Source organism: Bidens hawaiensis, unplaced genomic scaffold, assembly GCF_021521415.1.
Source record: "Bidens hawaiensis isolate Kalapana, Puna unplaced genomic scaffold, B.hawaiensis_p1.1 tig00041977_1, whole genome shotgun sequence".
In the NCBI taxonomy this organism is placed as follows: domain Eukaryota; kingdom Viridiplantae; phylum Streptophyta; class Magnoliopsida; order Asterales; family Asteraceae; genus Bidens; species Bidens hawaiensis.
The window spans coordinates 62,848-75,715 of NW_027505755.1; the positions used below are offsets into that span (position 1 = coordinate 62,848).

General features: G+C 35.9%; 1 long non-coding RNA gene across 1 annotated transcript; it reads right to left on the minus strand.

The window, feature by feature from the left end:
• Nucleotides 1-525: 525 nt before the first annotated feature.
• LOC143615179 (uncharacterized) lies at nt 526-3,368 on the minus strand. Its single transcript, XR_013150424.1, has 4 exons — nt 3,136-3,368; nt 2,116-2,172; nt 1,490-2,013; nt 526-1,347 (listed from the first exon to the last, which is right to left on the minus strand). It is a non-coding gene; the product is annotated as an uncharacterized LOC143615179 (long non-coding RNA).
• Between the last annotated feature and the right edge of the window lie 9,500 nt (nt 3,369-12,868).

Consider the following 12,868-nt stretch of genomic DNA (forward strand, 5'->3'; position numbering starts at 1 on the left):
ACTAAAAAAATCTAAATGACTAAATAACCCCTGAAGTATTTCTGTTTAGCTCGTTTGACCCAAGTGGCCAAGTCACGGTATATAAAAGCATGGGTATAGACTTATACTCCTTGCTTGGATACACTACAAACAAAAAGCCATTTAACGGCACACAAAAAGTGTCACAAGAAGCCAAATAAGTGCCACTATATTACCCTGTTGGAATGAGTGACACAAAAAAAATGTCACTAGAAGCGCTACCACTAAAGCCTTTTAGTGGCACTTGTTTTGTCTGTCACTACAAACTTTTAGGCTTTTGGTGGCACTTTATTTGTTTGCCACCAAAAAAAATTTGGACTTTTAGTGACACTTTTTTTTTTTGCTGCCACTACAAACTTTTAAACTTAGTGACACTTTTCTTAACTGCCACTAAAGGCTTTTTTAGGTTTTAGTGACACTTTTTTGTCTGCCAATAACTTTGACCTTTTGTGATACTATTTTTGTCTGCCACCACAAACCTTCAGCCTTTTAGTAGCACTGTTTTATCTGCCACTACAAACTGTTGAGCTTTAGTGGCACTTTCTTGACCACTACCACAATTTTTTGGGATCTCAATGGCAGTGGCACATTTTAGCAGTAGAAAAAATAAATAAAACTCTATAACATAGAAATCATAATATCTTTACCACAATTAAAATATATTTCAAACACATACCAGATATCTAATAATACTTAAATTAAGTCAAAATATCAAATATTTGGAATAAAAACTGAAAACTTCACCGCGCTCGATAACTTCTTTCACCATCTTCAATCTTCATGTGAGGTACCTAATTATAAGAAAAATAAAGATTTTTCAATATGGATACTATATGGACACTAAGTTGTGTAACCGGCTTATTATTAACCAAAAACCGATAATAACCTATCAAAATAAACCATATCAACACTAGCGTTGTTTAGGGATGAAAACGAGCCGAGTGCTCGTGAAAAAGCTCGATCGATCAGAGCTTAAACAAGCTCGTTTAATAAACGAGCTTGAGCCGGCTCACGGCCTAGCATTTTTATAATATATATACAATTATTGATATATGGTCCATATGGATACTATATACAATGTTCTAAAATAATAACTAAATAACTAATGGTTACCTGTCCGTGCTTCACAGCGGGTACTGACTGATGTAACGTTAAAACATGACAGAGAATAAGCGTTAAAACATAACCAAAGCTGATGTAAATTATCTAGAATTGGAATGTGAGATGCTAGGATTAAACCTCTAACAGAATTAAGTACCTTGTTGTATCGATTAATTGTTGAAGTTATTTTCTGAAGAGTGTTGAGAAGTTCAAAACAATGGTCTGTTGCTGCAAATAGATAAAGAAAGATATAGGTTCAAGTAAGAGAAATTATGAAGCAAAACAATGACGGTACAACTTAAAAAAAAATACTAAAGATAATAATAAATTAATAATAATCAGTGTTTATGATGGTCGTCAGTTTAATTACCTTGGATAGTTAGAGCTGTCGATCTTCTTCTCTCTGTACTTTTTCCTTGAGTAATCGTCATCGGGTATGCTTGTGACCTTAGATCTGATTATCGAAACTCCTCTTATTTCACGTTTTGACCCCGTTTTCCTGAGAGAAAATGAAAATGAAGATATTAATCTATCAATTATGAATTATTCAACACAAGGTGTAAGGTAAATACTTGTTTGCTAAACTACACCGTGAGCGAATTGACTTACGAATTGTTGATCACTGAATACAAGGCATAAGATAGAAAATAAGTATAGTTGATTGCTAAATTACATCATGAGCGTATTAATATGTGAATAAACTTTTGAACAACTAATTACAATCTGTAATATGCGTATGCATATAAACTTTTCCTAAATGATACTAATACACTAAAGCAAACACAAAAGTGAAATAGCAACAAAAAATATAAATACAACGGCTAAACATGTTACCTTGACATAGCGTGTCGAGGTACCGGTAATTATCAAACTCCACAACACAACAATGACAAACTGAAAAAAAAAAATAAAAAAAACTAGTTTTGCATTATAACAGGAACATAAAGTAAGATACAAGATACATTGGTCTTGTAAGAAAGAATACATTATACATACCTTAGCATACAAAATCATATTGATGGCATGCATCTTCCTGCAGAGCAAATAGAGAACCTATACGCAAAGAACAACTAGCCCTGCTTGCGGTGCGCACATATGATGTATATATGTGTGAACCCTCGGGTGGGCAAAAGTGAAATTGCACTAATTTTGACGTTATTTTACTAATCTCGTGAAAATAACGTTAAAAGTGACGGACGGTTAATCAGGCATCATGTAGTGGCGTTGATAGCCGAAAGACAAGGGTACATGCACCGATCAGCCGGTGTCCCGATGATTGAGTGCTATGTGCCTTATGTCCAAGGCTTGATGCAAAACTACTATCGAGCGGGGGTCTCACCGGAAGCAGCCTCTCTATCCTTATGGGGTAGAGGTAAGGCTGTCTACATCTTACCCTCCTCAGACCCTACTATAGCTTTGCTATTGGTGGGATATACTGAGTACGATGATGATGATGATACGCAAAGAACAACACAATAATGTCAACTTAAAAAAAACACTAAAATAACATGTGGAAGTTCAAACTAATTTGAATAGTTTGTAATGCACCATATAATGTATGTCAAAAATTCCTTAATTTTGATGAAAACACCTATGTACCAAACGTATAGAGTTAATAATAAAACCTCATTCAAAAATGTTAAAGGGCAATCCAATTACAAACAACAAATTACAAAAAAACTTTAAACACAAATTAAAGATAAACTTTAGCTACAAATGCAGTCACACTAAAATGTAAATCAACATATGTAATTAAGATAAAGATGTGCGGTTAAATAAATTTAGTGGAGAATAAAAACGTATAGAAAATCAATATTACTAGAAGCTGAATTTTCATCATTAATCGAAGATGACAGAAGCTGATTTGAAATTGAATCTACTTCATTCGAACTTGTGTCTAAATCATTATACGCTGTGAATCAATTAGTCCATGAACTTTTTAATTAAAGAATACGAAGCGTGAGTTAGATAATAAGTGTAGTTATTTGCTAAAATAAGCCATGGGCGAATACGCACCTTCTCTTGCAACAATGGCAACCACTTCGAGAAGCCGAGTGATTCTCCATTCCAGTTCTATTTACGGAAGCAACCTGACAGTCAGCGCAGCACCTTTTCCGGTGATTTGGTAGCTTTCTCGACGAGAATGCCAACGACGAAGCGACTATACCTAACGACGAACACTGTTTACCGCTCGAAAACTTTACTTCCGTCTAATCCTCCTATGGCCGTAATCGACGACGAGCTCGTTGACGACGCCATCATTTCCTTCACCGTCACCAAGTTGTTTGAAAAACACTCATTCCGTACAACCGACTCTGAGTGTCTCGAAACTGAATGTCCGTTGTTATCTCCGCCGGAAGCCGGCGATGCCCGTCGGAATCGTGCGTGACCGGTGCGCTTTAACGACTAACGGTGAAGCTTGACGAAACGTTGAAATCATGATTTGATAACTGAAATATGCGATTCAGGCGGTCTAGAGTTGAATTTCTACGAAACTGTACGGCCCCGTCCCGGCAGCCCTACTTTAGCTTCGGATTTACTCATGAACACAGTTCTACAAATCAGAGCTTATTAAAACTTTCGTGGAATATAAAACTGTAACCGTTTATTACAAAACATGTAATCTTTTCTTTAAAACCATAACAAAAATCCTCATATTTAAAACATCATTTCTGCTATCTTCAAATGCCAGCCGTTCGATCCATGCCATGTGTCAACCTCATGCTAGCTCTTTAATCATATTCACCTGCGTGCATACTAAAAGTCAGCTATGCTGAGTGAGTTCTAGTTAATCAAGCGACATACGATACATACACATATCTTACATACATACATATCTCAACCTTGTATAAATATCCGTAAGAGGAACGTCACATAATATCTATTAAAAGAACTATTACTATTACCCCTACTATTTATATTCTCCATAGAAGGACACTCTATATACATATATATTCTCCATAGAAGAAACATCCTATATACTTCCATAGAAGGAACACTATGCTTTCCATTAAAGAAACACTAGGCTTTCCATTAAAGGAACACTAGGCTTTCCATCAAAGAAACACTGGGCTTTTCATTAAAGGAACACTACGCTTTCCATTTAAGGAACACTCTATATATTATCCGTAGAGGGAACTCTATATATAAGTTATCATTTAATATCCATATAAGGAGACAATCATCACTATTCTTGGCAATACGTGCAATATCCGAAGATCGTTCACGTATCGCCAAGCAATCATCCTTACATTACATACAACATCCATATCTTTATTATTAACCTGACAGTACGCGCAATATCCGAAGATCGTTCGCGTACCGACAAACAATCATTCATATCTATCACATGTTATATATAGCATACACTTACCACTTAAGGTATGTGTATTAACTAATCACATCGAGGGTCGGCCCTGTCACCATAGACATTATGTTGGTTAACTTTTAGTCGACATCATGCTTTTGACAACTATTTGATATGAAACCCTCACGTCATCTTCACTAAAAATTTAATGGCACAAAAGCTAAATGCCATTAAAAACGTTGCCACCATATCTTTAGTGGCATACACAGAGTGCCATTATAAACCTAAATTAGTGTCACAAAGCTAAATGTCAAAACGTGTCACAAGATTTTAGTTGCATACACAAAGTGCCACTAAAATTATAAATTAGTGGCACTAAAACTAAGTGTCACTAAAATTTTGTGATAAGAAAATATGGCATACGAAAAGTGCCATTAAAAACATTAATTAGTGGTACAAAAACTAAATGTCATTAAAAAGTGTGACATTAGATTTTAGTAGCACACGCAAAGCGTCACTATATCATAAATTTGTGGCACTAAAATCAAGTGCCACTAAAAATGTGTTATAAGCAAAGATGGCATACACAAAGTGTCATTAAAAACCTAAATTAGTGGCACAAAATCTAAATGCCATTAAAAATGTGTGACACTAATTTTTTAGTGGCATACGCTAAGTGTCACTAAAATCAAAAATTAGTGACACTAAAACTAATTGTCACTAAAAATGTGTTATAAGTAAAGGTGACATACACAAGTGCCATTAAAAACCTAAATTAGTGACACAAAGGCTAAATGCCACTAAAAACATGTGTCACTAAATGGACTTTTATTTGTAGTGATATGTTAATTCCCAAACACTTAGAAACTAAAAGATTTTTCAAAGTACATGAGGTCATACATGGTAAGTTATCCACTGCCAACTGGTGAATCACTTAAGCCCTAATACGTTTTCGATGCCATGGAGCTAGACCAGTGAGCTTGTGTATTTAAGTACTCAAATGGAAGTGCATGAACTAAACGTTTAACAACATAGTTTAAGTTGTGTATGTTGATTAAAGAAATGGAAATAATTATATATACCATCAAAACGTAATTCTCATAACGAAAGGCATATCTAAAAAACTCTCCATAATGAATAACCACCAAAGTATTTTGCATTAGATGAAAGTTATTTTGAGAAAAAAAGTGACCCAAAAAATACCCTTTCAGCAAAAAATTTATGTATTTATTGAAAACTGGAGTGCCAAATTTTGCACACTTTGAGTAAATTAACAAATTTAACATTCCTTTTTCAGTTAATCAGTTTGGTAATTTGATTATTTTATTGGTTATGAGCTAGTTTCAGTTGACTCAGTTTAAAAAAAAATCACCTAAAACGAATATCTTACTTTTCACTATAATCCTTCAGGCAATGGGCCGAATAACATACCAAAACCAACTTTGCAATGATAATGGCTGAGCTGAAAAACCCATCCATATATGCATTTAAAAGTATTCCTTGCTACCTCCATGCCATTAAACAAAACAATTAAAATATGTTCATGCACAATTTTAGTTATGTAAAGTAGAGCCTAGACTCAGAAAACCATCACAACCTTTCTAAAACCTAAACGAACAAAGACGCATTTCATCGAACACCTCAGGGGCACCGCATCTAACATCACAATACACGCAAGGCACTGCACGTTGTTGGCAAAATATGTTGCCAACATAATGTAAGTTCATGTAAACACAGAGAATGTAAGTTCACCCTCAGGTCCACACAATGGCTGCAACATCCGTTGCATGCTGAAGACACACAGATCCAATCCCCGATACGGGTCCTGGATCTAATGAGTCCACATGGTAGGATATAATAACAACCAACACAATGTGAGTACGACTTCTCAAAGTCCAGTGACCGGAACCTGCAAAACAAACACTGTGAGTCTCGTTACGGGAAGGACAAGAGGGGGGTCTTCCCATAACCACCCTCCGGCGTGAGAATCAGTACAGTTCTAGAGAGAAAGTACTTAAGTAAATAGAGTAAGTAAAGAGAGAGTATATGTGAGTGAATCTGAATGAATACCTCATGCAGGTTGACAAGGTATTTATAGCCGAAGGATGTGGGAAGGTGATTGGGCCAGCTGTCCCCTTTCTAGAAGATCTTAATAACCGCCTGGACGTGTGTCCCTTTGTGATAGGTTGAGCTATACGTCCCATGTGCACGAGTATAACAACCTAGACACGCGTCACCTTATGATAGGATGGACTAAACCATGGCCATGTGCACGGTTATAACAACCTGACCAGGTGTCCTTCGCCCATTGGCTGGCGACTCCCATATTGCCCAAGAAAGCATCTTAGGAAACCTTCTTGAAAGTAATTAGTTACTGGGAGCTGTCCTGAGGCATTGCCTCCTGGTCATTATGTGCGGACGGATGTTCTATCCTGCGGATGACTTCTGAGGATGCCAGAATGCTTCCGCATGCGTCATGCGGGTGTTTCTCCCCTAGACGGTTAAGCGGGTGATCCATGTGTCCCGCGGGTGGTATGCGAGGGATTTCTCTCTGACCCGCGGTTAGTACTTAAGGGTATTTGGGTATTTTTGTACCCTACCTCTATACATGCCAAAAAGCAGAGCACTAACACAGCTAAAAAGCAATATGCTAAAGCCAATCAGCTAAACGTGTGCATACCTCCAAACAAAGATGTTTAAGGAAAATACAAACACAAATAAAAAGGTCAAAAAATAGCTACACGCCTGTCGAAGCTCAGGAATCCGTCAACCGACCATCGGGCCCCGCCTTCAGCACACCGACTAGGGTTTCCATATGGTGGTGATAACGGCGGTGGTTTAAAACGGTGAGTACGATGGAGGTGACGGCGATGGCTAACTATGATGGTGGTAATGGCGGTGGTTGTCAACACCATGACACCCACGATGACAATGATGGCAGTGGTTTTCGCCACCGGGAAGAGAGAGAGAGAAAGTGTTGGCATATCAAGAAAATAGTGGCACATATGTAAACGTAGAGAGAGATACGTGTAAATAAGAAAGACACGTAGTAAGCTGAATGAATAATTGCAAAATACAATGCACTTGAAACAACTTGTAAAGCAATGGTTACATACCCTAAAACATTATGTACAACCTTCAAAGCATGATTTTTATAAAACAAGTTGTAATCTACCTATTCTAATAAAAGAAAATAACAGAGACACATGTTGGTCTGTGGTTAAACCTCACAACTTTTTTCTCTCCAAAACCAAGATCTTAATTGACTTAATATATGTCATATTCACTTTCTTTTTACATTTTATTCCAAAATAAATATTAACTTTTATTTTACTATGTATTCCCAAATACTTGGTGAAACTAAAAATTAACAACAAACAATGTTTGTTAAAGATTGAAAAGAATATAATTTCAAATGTAATCATTAACATATTGTACTATGTATATTGTTGAAAATTATAAAGAAAAAAACTCAAATATGCTTTCATAAACATAACATATGCAGATGAAATCTGGTCCGTGTAACTTGATCATTGTACTATGCCACTCTCACCTACACATCAAGTATTATTGATTTTTTTTATCAATGATTGTATCCGGATTTGTGAAACTTAAATTTGATTTTACAGTCAAAAGTTGGTGAATAGATTGTTTGGTACAAGTTAACGGCATTTGGGTCAAAATTTATTATGGGTCAAAATGGGAAATCTGAATATTTTTAAAAGTTTGAGAATACAAATAGATTTTTCACCCAATTTGTTACGGGTTCAAAGAAGTGTTGATATAAAAATTTCAAACGGGGTTGTAAATTAATAAATATTTCAAAAAAAGTAATGCTCCTTCGGTATTTAGAATGAGTGATCATAATTACTATTGTAAGAGAAGTGTTCTTCGTAAATTCTTTTAATTATACATATATGATACTGACAGTGAAAGTTTCAATAAAATGAGCGTTCTCAAGTATGTTTTTTGCACATGCATTTTTTATTAAGTTCATTTAAAAAAATTATTTTGTGATATAAATAAAATCAACTGTACACATAGTATAGATACAAGCATATATGTAATGCATTTATTCAGATATATTATGTAATTATTTGTTTTACTTGTAATCGTATAATTTGGATAATCATGTGTATTACACGGGCTCTAAATCTAGTTTAATATATATAAATTACTCATCATTAAGTGTGGATAAGGGTGTAGATTAGATCAGGTAAAGGTTTATTCATATTGAATTTTTAACTTTTTTGGATTTAAAATATCTGGATTTTGTTTCGTTCCAAATTAGAAATATTCCTATCTTATCTGAATTAAACCGAATGACAATTTTTAATTAATTGTTGTTCATTTTGTTCCTAATTTTGGTTTCTAACACTATACGTCTATACCTATTCTAGTTTAGAAACACAATAAATATACAAAATATACAAGTTAGTCATAAAAACAAATTTATCGTTCAAACTTCGAAAAATAGTCTAATTAAATCCTACTAACAAAAAAGTTGCACGCTTATTCGGGTTAAACGGACATCCAACTTATCCAATCTTTATAAAGTTTTAATATCTGAATAAGTAATTCGGATTTGATTAGAACCAAACCAAATATCGAAATAAGGATTCATATCAGTGAAGTTACGATGCATGCGTTAGGTATTTTATTATTTTAATATATGTCAACGTTGTTTGGTTGGAGGTAATGGAATGAAGAGGGAATGAAATGGGAAAAAAAATGAAATGGACAAGGGAATCAAATGGATCATTACCATTCTTTTGTCTTGTTTGGTTAATCTATTAGAATTAAATGAACTATTACTTTATGTTGTTTGGTATCCATAAAAATTGTAGGAATGAAATAAAAATAATAAAAACACTCCTATCTCAAAATAATTTTTTTACCAAAAAAAACTGCAATGGTGACGTTGGTGATGGTAGCTCCGACGACGAAAATAGTGGTGGTGGCGGTCAGGTGGAAGGGCGGTGGTTATGGTGGTGTGGGTGGCGGTGGTAGGGCGGCGACGGTGGGGGTGGCCAGGTAGTGGTTTTCAGGCAGAGACAGGCTGGTGGCAGTGATAGTCAGGCGGCAGCGATGACAATGGTTGCGGTGGTTACGGAGACGATGGTTGTAACATCCCGAAATTTCTAAGAATAATATTTAATATATTATTTATTTATGGTGGAAAAGTTTACTTGAGTTAGTAGAGAAATAATAAAATAATAAAGACGGAAAGATAAGTAGAATAATTAGATGAAATTAATTATGGACCAAAAATGAAAAATGGGCCTAAGGTCCATGGGCTTAAGGGAGTATATATACTCCTTAAACCCTAATCCTTTCCATTTTCATTCATCTCTACACCATAGCCTATACCATAAAAAACACACACTTCTCCAATTACCGTTTTTGAGAAAACCACCCACAAAGACAAGAAGATTCCCGGAGATCTAACCGTCGGATCGGTCTCAAATTTTAACTGAGTGTTCATGGCATATACATGAAGATTTTCACCGATTAGATCTTTGATAAGAGGTCAGGAAATCCGGTTTTTATCAGCAAAACTGTAACAGCTAAAAATGGAGTTTTCCGGCGACCATTGCGGTGGATTCCGGTGGCAGCAGTGGGAGGCGCTAGTAGATCTCGGCGGGACGGTTCTGTGGCCGCCTGAATCACTCAAATCGGAGTTCGTTTGATATAGTTTTGGGCTTCTTGAGTGATTTCAGACAAAAATCTCAAATGTACGATTTTGTTAAAACAAACTTACTTTTCGTTCACGGATTTGCATGAAACTTGGTAGGATGATAGATCGGGACATGATTATTGATAAATAATGAACTTGATAGTAAAAGAGTTAGTTGGTTCATTTCGGGTAATACGAGTAGTGTTCGGTTCGTGAAAGGGAAGGGTAAAAGAAGTCGGTTTTGCATGAAACTTGGTAGAATCATTTATCCCAGCTGACCCAACATATTAGAACCCGACACCGCAGCCCCTGGATGCCAAATGAGCCGTTTGGATCTAGATTTAGTTTTATCCGGTTGTTTAATCAACAAAAAATGAGCTTTAGAGCCACCTTAGCTCAGAGTTGGACACCCCGAAGCTACCTAGACTATAAACGATCAAACCTCGATCAACCATGGTAGTTAACGGCGCCTGACGGCGCCGGAATTGAAGAAAAACCTTAAAAATGCGTGAAAGAGATGCTGACCTGCACTTATACGCCGTATAAGTATATACGACGTATAAGTTGCTGCGTGTAAGTATGAAGCGCATATGTATGGAAGTGTACATGTACGTATGTACCGTATAAGTCTGTGAAACATATAAGTATACTTGCAGCGTGTATGTATGAAAGTGTATATGAACGAATGGACCGTTTAAGTATTATCAACGTATATGTATGCATGCAACGTGTATGTATGACTTATACGCCATAAGGCTTATGTGTTGGATAACTTATATGCCAAGGAAAGACTTACACGTCAGGACTTATGCGCCAGAATTACTTGTACGCCCATAATAACTTATATGCTAGCTTAGAAATGATTTATAAAATAAACGAAAGATAACGGCGTATACGTACGTAAACGATAGAAATGATATATGAACTAAATATGAGTAATTAATAAGGAAAGGTAACGTTTAAAAAGGGTGTAATGACTTAGGAGTATAATATGATTAGCAGTAGTTAAGTGATGCTTGTTAATTGATACACAGTTAGCCGTGCACAGCTCAAGAAGGGCATAACCGTGAATTCAGGAAGGGATCGGAGTTTCTAGCCTCATTTCCTTGTTATATTTTCGGGGTTGTGTGCATACTCGATGTGATTAGCTAATACACTTACCTTTAGTGGTAAGTGTATGATATGTGAATATGTTATGAATGATGTATGATATGTTAATATGCTATGAATGTTGTATGTATGACATGTGAATGTGTTATTACTGATCTATGAATGATTTAGGAAGTACATAAATATGAAACTAATGAAATGAATGTATGATGATATGGTTTAATGGAAGGAAGGGTACTAGACCCTAATAATATCTGAGGATGGAGGGTACCGGACCCTAATAATATCCGAGGAAGGAGGGAAACCAGACCCTAATAATATCCGAGGATGGAGGGTACCGTACCCTAATAATATCCGGGGATGGAGGGTACCGGACCCTAACAATATCCGAGGTATGTATGGCGAAATACTCTTTACAATGTAGGGTTATTTATGAACGTATATGTGTATGTTAAAGAAAGAAAGTACGAAAGAATGAAAGTATGTATATGATGAACAGGTTAAATATGTAATACGTATCTCGGGCACGTATATGTGTATATAATGTAAGTTATCTGATTAACTAGAAATCACTAAGCGTAGCTGACTTTTAGTATGCACGCATGTGAATAGATTGAAGCAGTTAGCTTGAAGGAGACACATTGCAGGAACTGAAGCGGCTGGCATCTGAAGATTTGTCATGATGTTTTAATAAGATACTTTTAAGTTATGTTTTCAAAGACAAGTTATAAAATTTTTTTGTAATGAATGATTGAAGTTTTATTATTCCGCGAAAGTTTTAATTAACTCTGACATTTAAAACTGTGTTTATGAGTAAATCCAACGCTAATGTAGGGCACCGGGAACGGGGCCTTACAATGGTTGCGACAGTGGTAGCGCTGGTGGTGGTGGTGGCGACGACGACGACTGTGGAGGTTAGGTGGTGGTGGTGGCGATAGTAGTGGTGATGGTTGTTGTTTTTTAGGTGGTGGTGTTGTAGAGAAAGTAGAGTAAAGGAAGAATGAAATGAAAAATAAAGGAGGTAGGAATGAATGGTTTTGATGAAATGGATTCCATGTGTAATGGATGACTTCATTTCATTGAGCAACAAAACACCATTTTTTTTATTCCTACGCAATGAATCATTCAATTCCTCTTGTCATTCCTGCATACCAAACGCTACCTAAATTTTATACCAATGTCCTTTCTAGCAACTTGTGATGCTTTAAAGAGTTTCTCTTTCATTTTGGGGGCATGAAAAAGATTTGTCAAAGGTAGCCATTGGTGAGGTTATAATTGTACTATCATGACCCTTTAAGCATGAAATGAAGAATTAGGAGTATGTTTGATTGGAAGTATTGGAATGACGAGGGAATGGAATGAGAGAAGGAATGGAATAAACAAGGGAATGAAATAGATCATTACCATTTCTTTGTCTTGTTTGATTAACCTATGGGAATGAAATGAATAATTACTTTATGTTGTTTGCCATAAAAGAAATTGTATGAATGAAATAGAAATAATAAAAATATTCCTATCTCAAAATATATTTTTTTACAAAAAAAAAACTAAAATGACGACGGTGGTGGTGGTAGCTCCGGCGAAGAAAATGGTGGTGGTGGCGGGTACGCGGGGTGGTAGTGGTGGTGAGGTTGCGATAGTAGCATTGGTAGTGA